The sequence below is a fragment of the Amphiura filiformis genome, chromosome 4 (assembly GCF_039555335.1).
Source record: "Amphiura filiformis chromosome 4, Afil_fr2py, whole genome shotgun sequence".
In the NCBI taxonomy this organism is placed as follows: Eukaryota; Metazoa; Echinodermata; class Ophiuroidea; order Amphilepidida; family Amphiuridae; genus Amphiura; species Amphiura filiformis.
In genome coordinates this window covers 41,125,963-41,140,826 of record NC_092631.1, presented here as the reverse complement: position 1 = coordinate 41,140,826, position 14,864 = coordinate 41,125,963, and the positions used below count along the sequence as shown (strand labels likewise).

The following is a 14,864-nucleotide window of genomic DNA, read 5'->3' as shown; positions in this document are numbered from 1 at the left end:
ACTAAACACATAACAGCACTGGGCAGCCATGCGACTATGTCAATGCCTTTATTCGTTACGTAATTAAAACGCCCAGTCAGATGTATTTCACACCTACCAAACACAACTCACCCAATTTCGCAAACTGGACGTTGAATGTACACTCTCATGAATATTGATTGGCAACATTTTCCAATATGTCAGCGCTCTAATCGGAAACAATAGAACAATAGACCCTGCAGAGCGTTGTTTGACACAATCTTCTATAATCATCTAAACGCTTAGCTGCATGAACTGTATTTCGTAAACTCTCTATTATTGACCCATGAGGCAGTCGAACTCGAATTCATGAACCGAACCTGTGTCAGTTTTCTGTCAATCTTGATAGACTAGAGCTATACACGGAATAATATTTATTATGTTATGGTTTTATCTATTAAAGCCATTCTTCTATCATCAAAGCTGAATGACTATGCTAGGAAACTGAACTTCGACATCAAACTATTTCAAATGGAAACGCGAATTGGTTCAGTGCAAGCAAGAAATCTGGGAATGGCGAAAGCGACGGGTGAAATTTTAGTGATAATTGACTTTCACTGTGAAGTGACTGAAGGCTGGTTGGAACCATTGGTATATAGGATAGTACAAGACAGGTAAAAATATCGAGAATTTAATTTTTATTTAGTAGAGTATAAAAAAATAAAATAAATGTAGACATTTATATAGCGCTTATGCCGTAAACAGCCTCAAAGCGCTTTACATTTATTCCGCCGTCATTAGAATATGTCGGAACCACGTTTGCAGCCTACAAGTGGCGCAGGATCCATCAGTACAACGACTGTGACTACTCCTAACAGCTTCCCCTTGCACCTGGGTGGGGTGAGGCAAGCGAGGCAAAGCGCCTTGCCCAAGGGCGCAACACGGTGGTGGGACGGGGAATCGAACCCACGCACGCCGAGCAAGCTCTCAGATTATGAGTCCAAGGCCGTAACTACTGAGCCACCGTGCCCTTGTATGGTCGATGAGTCTCGAAAATTCTCTCATTCTTCCTCCAAATCAATCGAAAATCTGATATTTCGAATTTAAATACCAAGAAATAATTTTAGTTTGTATAAATAGGGTAGCATTGTCGAGTCTGGAAAATGCTCGCATCTTCCACTTCCATATTGTTATTTCATACTACCCTCGCATATCTGAACGAGTTACGAGCAATATTAGATTCAGGGTAACATCTGTTGGTGATTGTTTTGGTGTAATTAATCCAATCGTAAACCCCATTTGTATTGTTACGCGAGTTGTTGATAATATCCATCCTGAAATGTGCATACTTGTACTTGTAAAATGTGCATACTTGTACTTGATGGGCACGTGTATGCAAATAATGATCTGTGGCATTGTGGCGATCGCCACATGGGCCGAATGGTTTTGGGCCACTCTGGGCCAGTTGCTCATAAAGAAGAGAAAAAGAGGAAAAATGAGGGAAAAGAAAGGAAACTAGAAGGCTATATATTTGTACACAAATACGGCTATACCCGCATGTTATCGGTGTACCCAAACTTACAGTCCTTATTTGCTGAGGACTTAAAATAAATAAATTGTAAAAAGTCACCCAATTGAGCAGAAAATGTGTAAAAAGTGAAAGTCCAAGTTACAAGCTTTAATTGAATGTAGGTTGCACTGTCGTAGCACTTAAAATAAAGAAATTGTAAAAAGTCCCCTCCCAGGGGAGTCGTCTCTCTTACTCTCCATAGGTTGCTGTTGTCAGTATCTCGTACTCACAGTGAGGCTATGCAATATGATTAGGGGGAAACTATTCCAGAGGGAGTATGCAGATTAAATGGAACAGCCATTTCAGAGGGAGTATGTAAATTATACGGAACAGCCTTTTTTAGGGCCATTTCAGAGGGAGTATGTAAATTAAATGGAACAGCCAATGGGTATGTAATTTAACTGTAACAGCCTTAACGCTTCACGCTGGTATTTCCAATTATGATATAATACGATTTGTCTGTTTAGTCCTACGTGTGTGGGGTGGAGGGGTGTGTGGGTGTTAGTAACAATATAATTCTCAGGTGCTCTCTCTGTACATATTCTGAGCCCGGAAGCTGCTTTCTTTGATGAGAAACGGCACGCCCTTTGTTTTAACATTTGGGGCCCTGGGCCCATAATATTTGACTATTAGTTTAATTCTCTAGTGCTATCAGTAGACTCAAGATGGCCACTGTAGCTACTTTATTTACTGAGTAACGGCCGGCCCTATGTTGTACCTACAGGTAACACAACTTCTAAGTTCCCCCTAATACTTTTTAAAATAAGTCGAAAAATATTTTGGGAAATGTAAAAATATAAAAAGATATGTATAGCCCAGTTTGTTTTACCCCTGTGGACCAATTTATAGCGTCACACATTATTGCGTTCAGTCACAATGGTTAATTATGTAAGAAAAAAGTCCGTTTTAAAAGTTGCACCTGAGCCCATGGCAGTCAGGTTTTCTGTAATTAGGGATTCAATCATATTTCACCGTTGTTCATCACTGATTAACAACGATGCGTTTACGTCGTCTGCGTGGTTTACTTCGCAAGGGCAGCTTTAGCTTTAGCTGCCCTCGCGAAGTAAACCACACAGTCGTCTGACGCAGACGCATCGTTGTTAATTGATGATGAACAACGGCGAAACATGATCGAATCCCTTTCAACAACGAAAACAAAGCTAAATATCTTCTAATTCACCCGATTATTTCATGAGGAATGACCAGTTTAGTCATTGCCACTAGACACAAGAAGATCGAGGCTTTCCTGTTGATAGCAGCAAAAGAATTACAGAATAAAAGAGCAGTATTTAGCCGCTTCCTCCAAAATAATGAAAACAACATGTAGCGAACACAAGTTCCAGGTATGGCAAATTTCTGACGCGTATCGCGTATACGCGCTTCCATTAACTTGCGTTCGCGTATACGCTACTGGCAAATTGTGGATTCATCACGGATTAACAACGACTGGCGCCTGTACAAAGGTATAGGAAAAGTTGTTGAACAAACACATGAATAGGCCTGGCCTGCTCAATTGTTTGAGAGTTGACTCCTATGGACTCAGATGCAACTTTTAACACAGTTTAAAGCGGTCTCTTTTTTTACATAATGAATCATTGTGACTGAACGCAATGACGTGTGACGCTATAATTTGTTCCATAGGTGTAAAACAAATAAGGCTACACATGTCTTTTTACAAGTTTGCTTTTTGTCAAATATTTTTCGATTTATTTTAAAAAGTATTTAGAGGGAACTTAGAACTTGTGCTATGGGCTCAGGTGCAACTTTTAAAACGGTCTCTTTTCTTACATAATTAACCATTGTGACTGAACGCAATAATGTGTGACGCTATAAATTGGTCCACAGGGGTAAAACAAACAGGGCTATACATATCTTTTTATATTTTTACATTTTGTAAAATATTTTTCGACTTATTTTAAAAAGTATTAGGGGGGAACTTAGAAGTTGTGTTACCTGTATATGTACATATGGGGCTCATATGTACATATAACAAAGTAATTCTTAGGTGCAATCTGTGTACAAACTCTGAGCCATAAAGCTACTTTATATGATGAGAAACGGCCGGCCGTTTGTTTTAACATTTGGGGCCCTAGGGCCTAATATATAGGACTTATGGGGTTCACGCACATATGTTAACGCGGCTGTGTACTCTAGACATTGTTTCTTTCGCGAAATTGAGCTTTTTTTAAATGTATTTACTTTGTTATGTTTTTTATAAATACAAGGAAGGAAAATCCAGATTTGTTAACTCCAACTGCTCTATTTTATGGATTTTATTTCATTATTTCACTCGTTTCCGCAATTTAAAAGGAAAGAAAATCTTTGTTGTACTATTGGGGTATACGCGCGCAACAACGCATCGCGTTTTGTAGACGCGCAATATGTTAACGCACAGATACGCTACGCATACGCAACGTTTATCTGCATGCGCGGCACATCTTATGGAAGCGCCACGAAAACACTGATTTCATAAAAACCTAGCGGTCAAATGGCTCCGTTTTAGCTGATAAAATGTGAATTTTTTCAAGTTCTTTCCCCCAATTTAAACATCAAGATATGAATAGATTTCGCCCAAACTTCTCAAGGGGCTGTGGATTTACCTAATGTTCACGTAATGTAAGGTAGAAAAACGAGAACTGCCGCATTCTCCTGTGAGCTTCGATCAAAGTGCAAAATGTGACCACTTTAAACTTCAACGGCCTTTATTTCAATGTTCATTTTCTCGGTAAAATGACGATTTAGGTACACGATAACTCAATAAATACAGCATCTATAGGTAAGCAATTATACTCATCATAAAAAGCATGATCGACTTAAGAAACTGTTTTCTCATTTTTTATATTTTGGTCTATTTCCGATTTTAGGCATCATTTTGTGCAAATAGGCGTTTGTGAATTTTAAAAGTTCATTTTGAAGCCTTATACAGGGTGTCCCAAAAAAAAAGAGGCCCCTCATTGCGCCCTCTTTTCCCCCTATTTCTGAAAAGTTGATTAAATATATTTTGGTATGTAAAGAAACCTTTCATCGTTAGCTTTAATAAACCACAACAATTATTTCAATCGGCCCACAACTGTTGAAGATATGCCCTTTTAAATAAAAGTACCCGTTTTTCACTCTGTCCACGGATAGCAAACAGAGTGGTTGGGATGGCTCATGCTGTGGAGTGGCCTGCACGATCACCTGTGTGGCAAAATCTAAGATGTTCGCAAACGTATAACTGAATGCATTCGCAAGTATCCGGCGCACAAGGATGGTACGCAACGCAATTGATGCAATGAGGACCAGGCCTGAAACCTGTATTCGCCAAGGAGGCAACCAGGAAGAAGGCAGAGCAGCACAGTAAACTCACTGCAGAAGAACCAAATACAAACCAAACAGTCTTTTAGGGCTACCCTTTATCCTAAAAAGAGAAATGACTTATGTTGTAAATTAAAAAGAGAAAGCAAGAAACAAAGTAAGAAAGTAAGAAACATAATAAAACAAAAAGGCATAAATAACCAAGAAAAAAATAAGTAATTGCAAGTAAAGCAAAAGAAGTCCCATTCGGCATCCATTTTACCCACAAATTAATGACACTATTAACAAAATCCATTGCCCATAAACCCACCGGTAAAGCCCATTCCATAAATAAAGTTATTTTATAAAGTTATCATAGAGGAATGTTTGATATACATGCATGGTATGTGTACTCCTTTTCAATCTTTGAAGTAGCCAAACCTTCTCCGCGGAGAGAGTGAAAAACGGGTACATTTTTTTAAAAGAGCATATCTTCAAAAGTTGTGAGCCGATTGATATAATTGTTTTGGTTTATTAAAGCTAACGGCTCAAGGTTTCTTTACATACCAAAATATATTTGATCAACTTTTCAGAAATAGGAGAAAACGAGGGCGCAATGAGGGGCCTCTTTTTTTGGGACACCCTGTATGGTCAATATCTCAAAAAATAAGGTCAATATCAAAAAACTAAAAAAACCTTTTTGGAATGGTGTCTCAAGATTAAGAAAAAAACAAAACAAAAATGTTTGGAAAGAGTGTTTTTTTGTTATGATGTACCAACAAAAAATTGCCAAAAAATCACTTTTTTGTGATTTTCTTCATAATTATTGTTTTTACACCAAATCTGTATTTATATTAAGATTCAGTGATGTATTGCCTTTATAAAAATGTATACTTTTATATGTCTTGCGTGAATAATTACAAAGTTATGGCACTTTTACTACATGCATGTCTGAGAGTACACAGCTGCCTTAAAGTATGATTCTCAAGTGCTATCAGTAGACTCAAGCTGGGCATTGTAGCTGCTTTATTTACTGATTTACGGCCGGCCCTATGTTTTAGCGTTTGGGGCCCTGGGGCCCATATTATGTGACACATGGGGTTCATATATACATATAACAATATAATGCTGAAGACCTATTAGTGTACCAAATCTAAACCCTGTAGCTCCTTTATTTGCTGAGAAACGACTGGCCCTTTGTTTTAACATTTGGGCCTCTGGGGCCCCTAGCCTAAAACATTTGGGGCCAAAATGGGCAAAAGGCAATTTACAACTTAGGGCCCATATATGTGCCACATATGAGCTCTAGTGCCCTTGTAGTTTTATAGCTAGCCTTGTCAATCTGTTGTCCCTTATTTTAACATTTGGGGCCCTGGGGCCCATAATATATGACATGTGGGGCTCATGTATACTTGTTTATATAGAGTACCCCTGGATCTATCAGTGTACCAACTCAGGGCCCTGGGGCTGCTTCATTTAATGAGAAACAGCATGCTTTGTATTTTTACATTTGGGCCCCTGGGGCCTGTGACCTTTGACCTCTGGGGCCAAGATGTGCAAAGGATAAATCTACGGGGTAGGGCCCATAAGTGTACCACATATGGGCCCTGTGGCCCTTGTAGTTTTAGCACTAGCCTTGACAGAATGTTGTGTTTGATGGAGGAGGAAGAGGAGGAGGAGAAGGAGAAGAAACCATAGAATGGCAATATACCCGTTCATGCTTCGCATGCGGGTATAAGGAAAAGGGGATTAAAAAGGAACAAGAAGAGAAAGAAAAGGAAAAGTGGTGAAAAGGGGAGAGAAGTTGGAAGGGAGTAGTCATATAATTACTTTAGTGTTATGGCTTAAGGCATAGGCCCATTGGGAATAAGGCATAGGCCCGAGGGCCTAAGGTATAAGGTCTGAGGTACAGTCCCAAGGGCTTAATGCATAGACCTTAAAACTAAACAATAGGCCGGGCCACTAGTTTCAATCTTTGAATGAAGTAGCCAAACCTCCTCCGTGTACAGAGTGAAAAACGGACCCGTACATGTCTTTAGGTTCCAGCGGCACACCCTGCCAAAATGTAATTCGAGTACTTCCCCGGAGCAATTAGGTTCCGGGCGGTTCCGTCCGGTTATCAGTGGTCATTGGCATAATTATATTCAAGAATACATGAGTAGCAACCGCTGGTTTAAGGGGAGTACTACACCCATTGCATTGTTTTGCATTTTGTGAAGAAATTAGGGGGAAAAATGGACAAAGTGGTAAGCAAAATGAAGGGGCAAATCTTCTCGTTCTATTAGTGGCATCGGTATTAATGTAGCTTACATGATTTTAAAGGTAGAAGCCACCAGGTGGTACATCACCGATGTTTTAAATTCACTTCATTTTGGAAAGCTTACTATCAACGGATTTCGTTAAAATTTTGGATATGTTTTGCTAACACATTAGGGAAATAATGTTGATATGTAAAAATGGGAATAAGTGGTTCCTGATTTCTTTTATGACTTCATGAACTTCGTGCTCCACACCTATCAAAAAACGAACTGGTTAAAATACTTCTATTTTCAATGTTGAGTTATGTTTTGTATTTCTAACTTGCGACATTATTTCACTGAAACTTAATTAAGCCATTATAGGTAACAGGTTACCACAACCACACTACAGCAATGTTGAAAAAAAAATTATTTCTTGTCACCTATACCACCATATCAGGTAGTTTTTCGTAAGCTTCACTTTTGTAATTTTGGTAACTATTTTATATTCATTTGTCCAATCCATCTCAATTAGGCAATCTAAATTGTACTCACCATTTACATCCCAAGGTATCTTAGTATATCCACCTCACACCTTTTCAACATATATCTAGTAAAAGACAAAATATCAAAATTGATGCTTCATTATGATATCACAGACTATCACATGTACTCAACATGGATTCCTAAATTTGACCTGAACCAAGTGACCTATAATTTTTATTGTATTACATAATTGAATTTTATCCGGTGTTTTTAAAGGGCAGGTCTATAGCAAAAAAAAGTTTATCTCTATTCGAAGAGAATAATTATTACATTACAGGTTGACACTTGTTGCAATTTTTGTGCGTATTTCTCCTGAAAAAGGTGAAATTGTGTGGTTAAAGTTCAGCCTCGTACGTGTTCTTCCCCCGTTTGAAGCGTACGTGTTCTTCCCCCGTTTGAAGCGTACGTGTTCTTCCCTCCCCGTTTGACCGATGACGTAGGTAAATGAAGCGGGCACTTTATTTGTACTATCACTTACCATAACAATGCTGCATAACAATATGCACACTATTGTTCTCTTTCGGGGACAAAGCCCACACAGTAATTGTTACTATGCGTTTGCTTTGAAATCAGATACACGAGTTTGTGGACTTAAGACGGTTTATATGCTAGACTCAGATGGAATTCTAAGCTCAAATTATGTATTTATTTTTAGGCCTAATATTTCTCATGATATTGATATACATATGAATTGTAATATCACAATTGTCAAATATATATAAAAAAAGCGGCTGATTTTATCCATATGTTTAAAAACCATGAAATTTGTAATATTTAATTTGGAATTTTTTTTCTGTGAACAACAACAGTATACGTTCTGTCCATTGAGGGCGTTTTTAGTCCCTTTTCTCACAGCGGCCACATCTCATTTCATGACGTCACCGTTTTTCTAGGCTAAATCTGTCTCGTTCGAAGGAACTCACCGCTTAAGTTGTTTTTTGCGGAATATCAATTTTAAACGTCTTATTTTCTCAAAAAAGGAGTTATTTTCATTGTCCTTATGATATTAGCTTGCCAATGATATGATGTTGTTTTTGCTATAGACCTGCCCTTTAAAATTTATGTTGACTTGAAACAGTTTTTCTCCTGCCATCGCTTTGTGTAACGTCTAAGACGTGGATTCGTCATTCTGACAGAAGATATTTTCTTTAGTGTGCCAAGCATATCTCTGTGTATTAGATTTGTTATCTGATGACAAGATATACCATTACCCTCTAACTGGATGATGGGTCACGTGTCATGCTGTCAAGGTGCTGATTGGTCATCTAATGGCGGAATATCCCATTGTTGCATGTCCATAACCCATCTTTGTGTTTCTGATGTTTGGTTACATTTGTTTAAATAAACCACGCTATTTTGCGATCCATTAAAATCTAAACACCAATCATTCTGGCTTATTTGCTGTGTCTGAATAAAAAAGGAGAAAAAAAAACACGCTTTCAGGACAGTCGACACCTACGCCCTCCGTAGGCAACAGTAATTGTGCGTCGTTGTTACACAATTGGCGGTAGTCATTTTAAAGTCATTGTTGTTATTTTATGATATTTGAAAAAAAAACACGTTTCTTTTTTTTTGTAAGAAAGTCTTGTACCATAAACGTTTATGAATCAATCCATTAAGGGTAGACGAGGTATTGTTGGTCGAAGCACCTTAAAATCGATTTTCTTTATCTAGGTCAATATATTATTGAAAATTAACATCTTGATGTTTTGCAAAAGTTCATTTTACAAATCGTATACTTTGCAAACTTGCTTAATTTATTGCTGTTAATTAGTTATGTACATTTTACAAAAGTGTTGTTGTTTCGGCTCTCTTTACAACGTAATTCAAGAACCGCAACATTTATATATCTGTGATATTTTAATTCTTCTACACGCTCGCTATTAATTGAGCAATGCAGTTTTTGCCAAAGCTCAATACCATTCGTAAGATGCTGTGAACTACCAAATCACAACAGTTTAAAATAATTAATAACCTTAAGTGTAATGGGGACGAATGTCATAATAAATATATGCGCTGAGATAGTATATTATTCGGCAATCCGCATCAGGAAGTATTGTCCAGTACGTTATGTTACTATTACAAAAATGTGAAGATGAACTAAGATTCTCAGAACACAGGCCCAGTTTAAATTAATACAGTCCTTGCGTATTTATTTATTTATTTATTTATTTATTTATTCATTTATTTATTTGGGCTGTCCCATTTGATTTGTGAAAAGATCACGAGCCCTTTTGGTGGACCCAAGTAACTGCCTATAAAAATTAGGCAAAATTGAAAAGAATTAGAGTTTCAAATAAAGTTTGGTATTTGAAAAGTGTAAATCAAGTTGGATCTAACACTTTTCTTTGGTGACTTTGACCATATTTTTTTATTTTGTCAAGAATCTTAAAACAATAACAATAATCTAAGCTAATTAAGCAAACAGTAAGGTAAAATTAATTCATAATGTGTCAACCTAAGGATTCTAGTCGGGAAATGAAATTTGTGTGTCTCCTAAATTGCGTTATGCGGTATATTTTAAACGCGATGGAATAAGTATAAAATCTAAGGAAACTCAGTTATCCTAACCTGTTAACTTGGCAGAAACACCAGACAGAAGGAAAATAACAAAAAATAAGCACGACGTTTCGATCAGACAAACTATGCTTTATCAAGTAGAACTGGAGCCTTCATGATTTTTAAGCTTTCTAAGGCTAAATGTTGGTACCTTATTATCGTAGGTCCATTGATGTTGCGCCACACCATAGTTACACATATTCACTAGTGCATACTGAGATGTACTATCTAGGCACAGGTCATTATGTTTCATTTCTCCATGCTGTTTTAATGACCAGAGCTGTCAATGCAAAATACCATATAAGTGGTTATTTGTTTCGTCATAATATAATATGATATATATATAAAATAAAGAAGTATAAACATTTAAAAAAAGTAACTAACCCCCCTTAAATAATGGCCATTATTCAAAAATGGGCTATTGTATTACAAATATGTAAAATGCGTTGGAAGCAGAATTTATTTCTGCGCATTTTGACACATCAATTGATACGATAGCCCAGAAAAATAAAATACCGGTCAATTTAATGTAGTGAGGTCCAGATTTGAAAGTTGCACTTACATACACATTTTTACCCTATAAAAACACTCAGGTATCATTACGCAGATTTCCTTCCATAGTACACTGAATACAAAATCAATACAATTTATTGCAACTTTCAAATCTTGGGTTACATTGATTTAAATGTACGCTGTGACGTCAATATTTAGTAATTGCTGCAATTTGTAACACAATCACCAGTATTTGAATAATGGTCATTATTTAAAGGGGTTAGTTACTTTTTTTTTGAGATTTTGATATATAATATACATAAGTAATTGAATCACCGTTAAAAAAACGGGCGATCGCCCTCAAGTTTGCGGTATGTCACAGACGAACACTGCATAGGTCTAAAACTCAATGGTTAAAGACCACTAATAGGCCTGGGCGATACATTGAAATACGACGAGGAACTATTTGTTTTCATGGCATTCGAAAAGACTGCATTAAAATCGCTGAAATTGATCAAGTTATATAGCCAAAAAGTACTTTTTAGAGTTTGATGCTTCAAAATGGTACATTTTCTCTCATTATATGACATTTTGATGTAATATTACCAAAATTCATACGCACGGCTTCGGTTTTTAGTGAATAGTCGCCCTATCATGTTGTAACTTTCAGCTTCGATGGCGCACTGTCATTTTAATGTGTTTACGGTTCAGTGCGTTAAAACAAGAAAATTCTCAGGTCAACCTATGTTGAATTTTTTGATCATTTGGCATCTAAATCATATAGTTTCACCTGATATTGGTGGCATTGAACTGTGAGAGTTCTGAATATGAGAAAATTCCACCCGAAATTAGGCATTTTCCCATTGAAACCCGTGTAATACATAATTAGTGGTCTTTAACCCAATCCTCGTCACTAGATGCTGTCATAGCTAAGTGGTAGAGCGCGGTGACTAGTAATGCTGAGGTCGCTATATATAATTGAAATGAAGTACTGGTTAGATATTTTAGCAAAAAATATATGCTGACAAACTAATAATACAAAGACCCACACGATGTGCCTTACAGAGGTGGGAAATATCTTTTTTAGTTTGAAACGCAAAATTAATTTCGAAAATTAGCGCGACTGTGCATAACAATAGAAGCTGGTGGTGACTATACAAAATATTTTGTTTTTTATAAATAAATTGGCATCCGTGACATGGACACATTATGTTAAATATTATTGCTGTTTTCACCCAAATAAGGTCAAAAATGGTTTTCACTTTGTTAAATGGGCGGGGGGAGGGGTCTTTTTTGATCAGTGAATGAAGGGTCAAAAAGGTTTTGACACCTCAAGATGTGTTAGTACTTGCCTAGCACCACCAATGTATTTCTGAACACTCCCTTAATAAAAATAAAAATAGAAATAAGAATGATAAATAAAATAAAAATAAAATAAATAGGTTGCAACCCCCTAATTTTCAATTATAAACGTTACACACCGTTATATGTGGTACCAACGCATAGCTAAGGGTCTTCTCTCTGTCCAGTGATACCATAATATCGCTATGACGTCATAATGTGAGCACACCCATGAAAATTCGGGAAATTCTGGCTATGTACAAAAGTATAGGCAAAATTGATTTTCAGCTAAAAACTTTACATACCTGCGATTTTCACCGAATTTTCTCTTAAATATAAAAGGAAATGACTGTTTCAACATAACTAACAAGAGTAGCTCTAGTAATAAATTATTTTGTAATAATTTTACAACAGCGTACAGTAAATCGTTGGTTTGCATCTTTTATATGTGATCGTACCACCAGAGATCACATGCTGAAATATTATCTTCCTCAGGGTTCCATTATCGGCCCACTGGGGTTTACGTTGTATACTACCCCTGTTGGGGATATCATACGTGACCACGGTATTATGTGTCATGTGTATGCTGACGACATACAGCTATACCTTGAATTTGATCCAAAGATCCAGGGTGACTGTCAGCGAGCCCTAACTAGCTTGACCTCTTGTATCTCAAAGATCAATGATTGGATGGTTGCTAATACACTCCAACTCAATCAAGCCAAGACCGAGTTAATTGTTTTTGCTAGCAACCGTATTTTGCCAACTCTTGCCCGGGTCTCTTATCAATTTAGAGCTCAGACTTGGCGATGTCTGCATTTATCCCTTTGCAACAGCTAAGAACCTGGATATTTTTCTTGATTCTCCACTCAACATGTCTGACCAAATCAGCTGTTGATCTGTAAATTTTCATATTATAAGGAACCTTGGAGGATTCGTTGCTTTATTACCCGTGAAGCTTGCCACAATGCTGTTTGGGGGCTGGTCCTCTCACGCCTTGATTACGCAAACTCTCTGTTGCTGGGCGCACGTGCAGTAGATCTTAAGCGTTTACAGCGTCTCCAAAACAAGGCCGGACGGTTAGTTTTTAGTTGTGACCGAGACCAGCCCTCTGCCGGCCTGTTGCAAGAATTACATCGGCTCCCTGTTAATGAACGAATTCAGTACAAGATCCTGGTGTATATGTACAAATGTCTTTATGGTGAAGCTGCTTCCTATTTGGAAAAGCTTATCTGTTTACAAAGAAGTAATGGTCCCCTTGGTGCTAGACACCGACTCCGCTCTCACGCCGACTGCACCCGCCTGTCCACTCTGAGATCTCACAAAAAAGCGGGTGATTCTTCCTTTGCTGTCGGTGCTCCTCGCATTTGGAACAACGTGTTTCTTGCTTCAAGCGTATCTTGAAAACATTTTTATTCCCATGTTGATTTTTTGTTGCTCACTTTTTTTTGTGCATTGATTTGTATTTTCCTGTTGTATTATATGTTTTTCATCATGTTCATTGTAAAGCACTGTGTTCTTTGTAGAGCGCTAATAAATGCTTGTTTAGGTTAGATAGATTAGATTAGAAATGAAAATCATTGATTTTACTGCAGAAACCCATGGTGGACCTTACCACCCTCCCCCTTCTATAGTCATCTTTGATGGATGGCGGGTCCTACCCCGGTTAAGGTGCTGGGATTATGTTATAAAACCATATTCTCTACAAACATTGTACATTGAGTTTCAGCTACCTTTCACCGTTTTCTGAAAAACGGCAAGTAAATAATTCGATCCCTTTAAACGTAGAAAACGTAAGGGACACACTGGAATACTATTGTCGGTCGTAAGGTATGGCAGGAGAGATGTGGAGTTTGTCAGGGGCCCACGAATCCGTTTCCTGATTGCAGTTTTTAGAGGGTGTAAGCTTCATAAAAGGCACGGCTTCAGTCATGTAAAATGATTTGAAAGTCCCCTTTGACACCTTTCGTGGTAATATTAACGTTGTATATATAAGTTTGGTTATGACAAATATAAAACATCTAATGATTTTTACCTGATCGACATTCGGTACGATACAAGTCAACGTTTTAAGCGCATTGTCAGGTTGCTTTGTTTTGTTCACGGCATTATATGTAGCTAAACATAGTTGACTTGCCAGATGTGTTACCTATAAAAAAAGACATTTATTGAATCAAAACATTTATTGAATCAATTACTTTACTGTAGCTCGTATCAATTTAGTGAGTATGGTATATTATTTTTAATTACGACCAGTAGGACCCCCATAGCAAAATAAAATCAGGCATCGGATGACCACTGGGTGTAAAATGATATAAAATTTCATATGCAAATTAGAAGGCATCGGGTGGTCACCCGGTGACTTTATTGTTAAAGGCATCCGGTGACCATCGGTAACCACCCGGTGACTGCTCGGCGCCTATTAGAAACACTCATCCATCTACACGGTGTCTATGAATCATACAAATATTTGGGGTCAAAGGTCAGTAAGGGATCACTTCAGGCATAAAACGATATTAATTAAAAAAACGAAATTCATTCAGCCAAGAAAAACATAGCACAGTGACGGTATGTTTACACATTAATTATTATTACCCAATGTATACGTGGTATTTTTTCATTTGGAGTCAAGGGTCATTAACGGGTCACTTCCGGTCTAAATCGAAATACCGTCAAAAATTTATAGCACAGTGACAGTATGTTGTTCCCCAATGTATATGTATATAGTTGTTTTATCTGGTATGAAAGGTAAATAATAAAGGGTCCTTCAAAATGCGTCTTCTGGCACAAATAACATATAGATGCCATGTGCACGTATGTATCGACATTAGCCAATGTCTATGGGGTGTCTAGAAATTTGGAGGTCAAAGGTCATTAAGGGTCAC

At 37.4% G+C, this 14,864-nt stretch overlaps 1 long non-coding RNA gene across 1 annotated transcript in view; it reads left to right on the top strand.

Moving 5' to 3' along the window:
• Nucleotides 1-524: 524 nt before the first annotated feature.
• Nucleotides 525-14,864, top strand: part of LOC140149834 (uncharacterized) — a 51,839-nt gene continuing 37,499 nt past the window's right edge. The window contains exon 1 of the long non-coding RNA XR_011858747.1: nt 525-632. This is a non-coding gene — a long non-coding RNA (uncharacterized lncRNA). The remainder of the gene's footprint in view (nt 633-14,864) is intronic.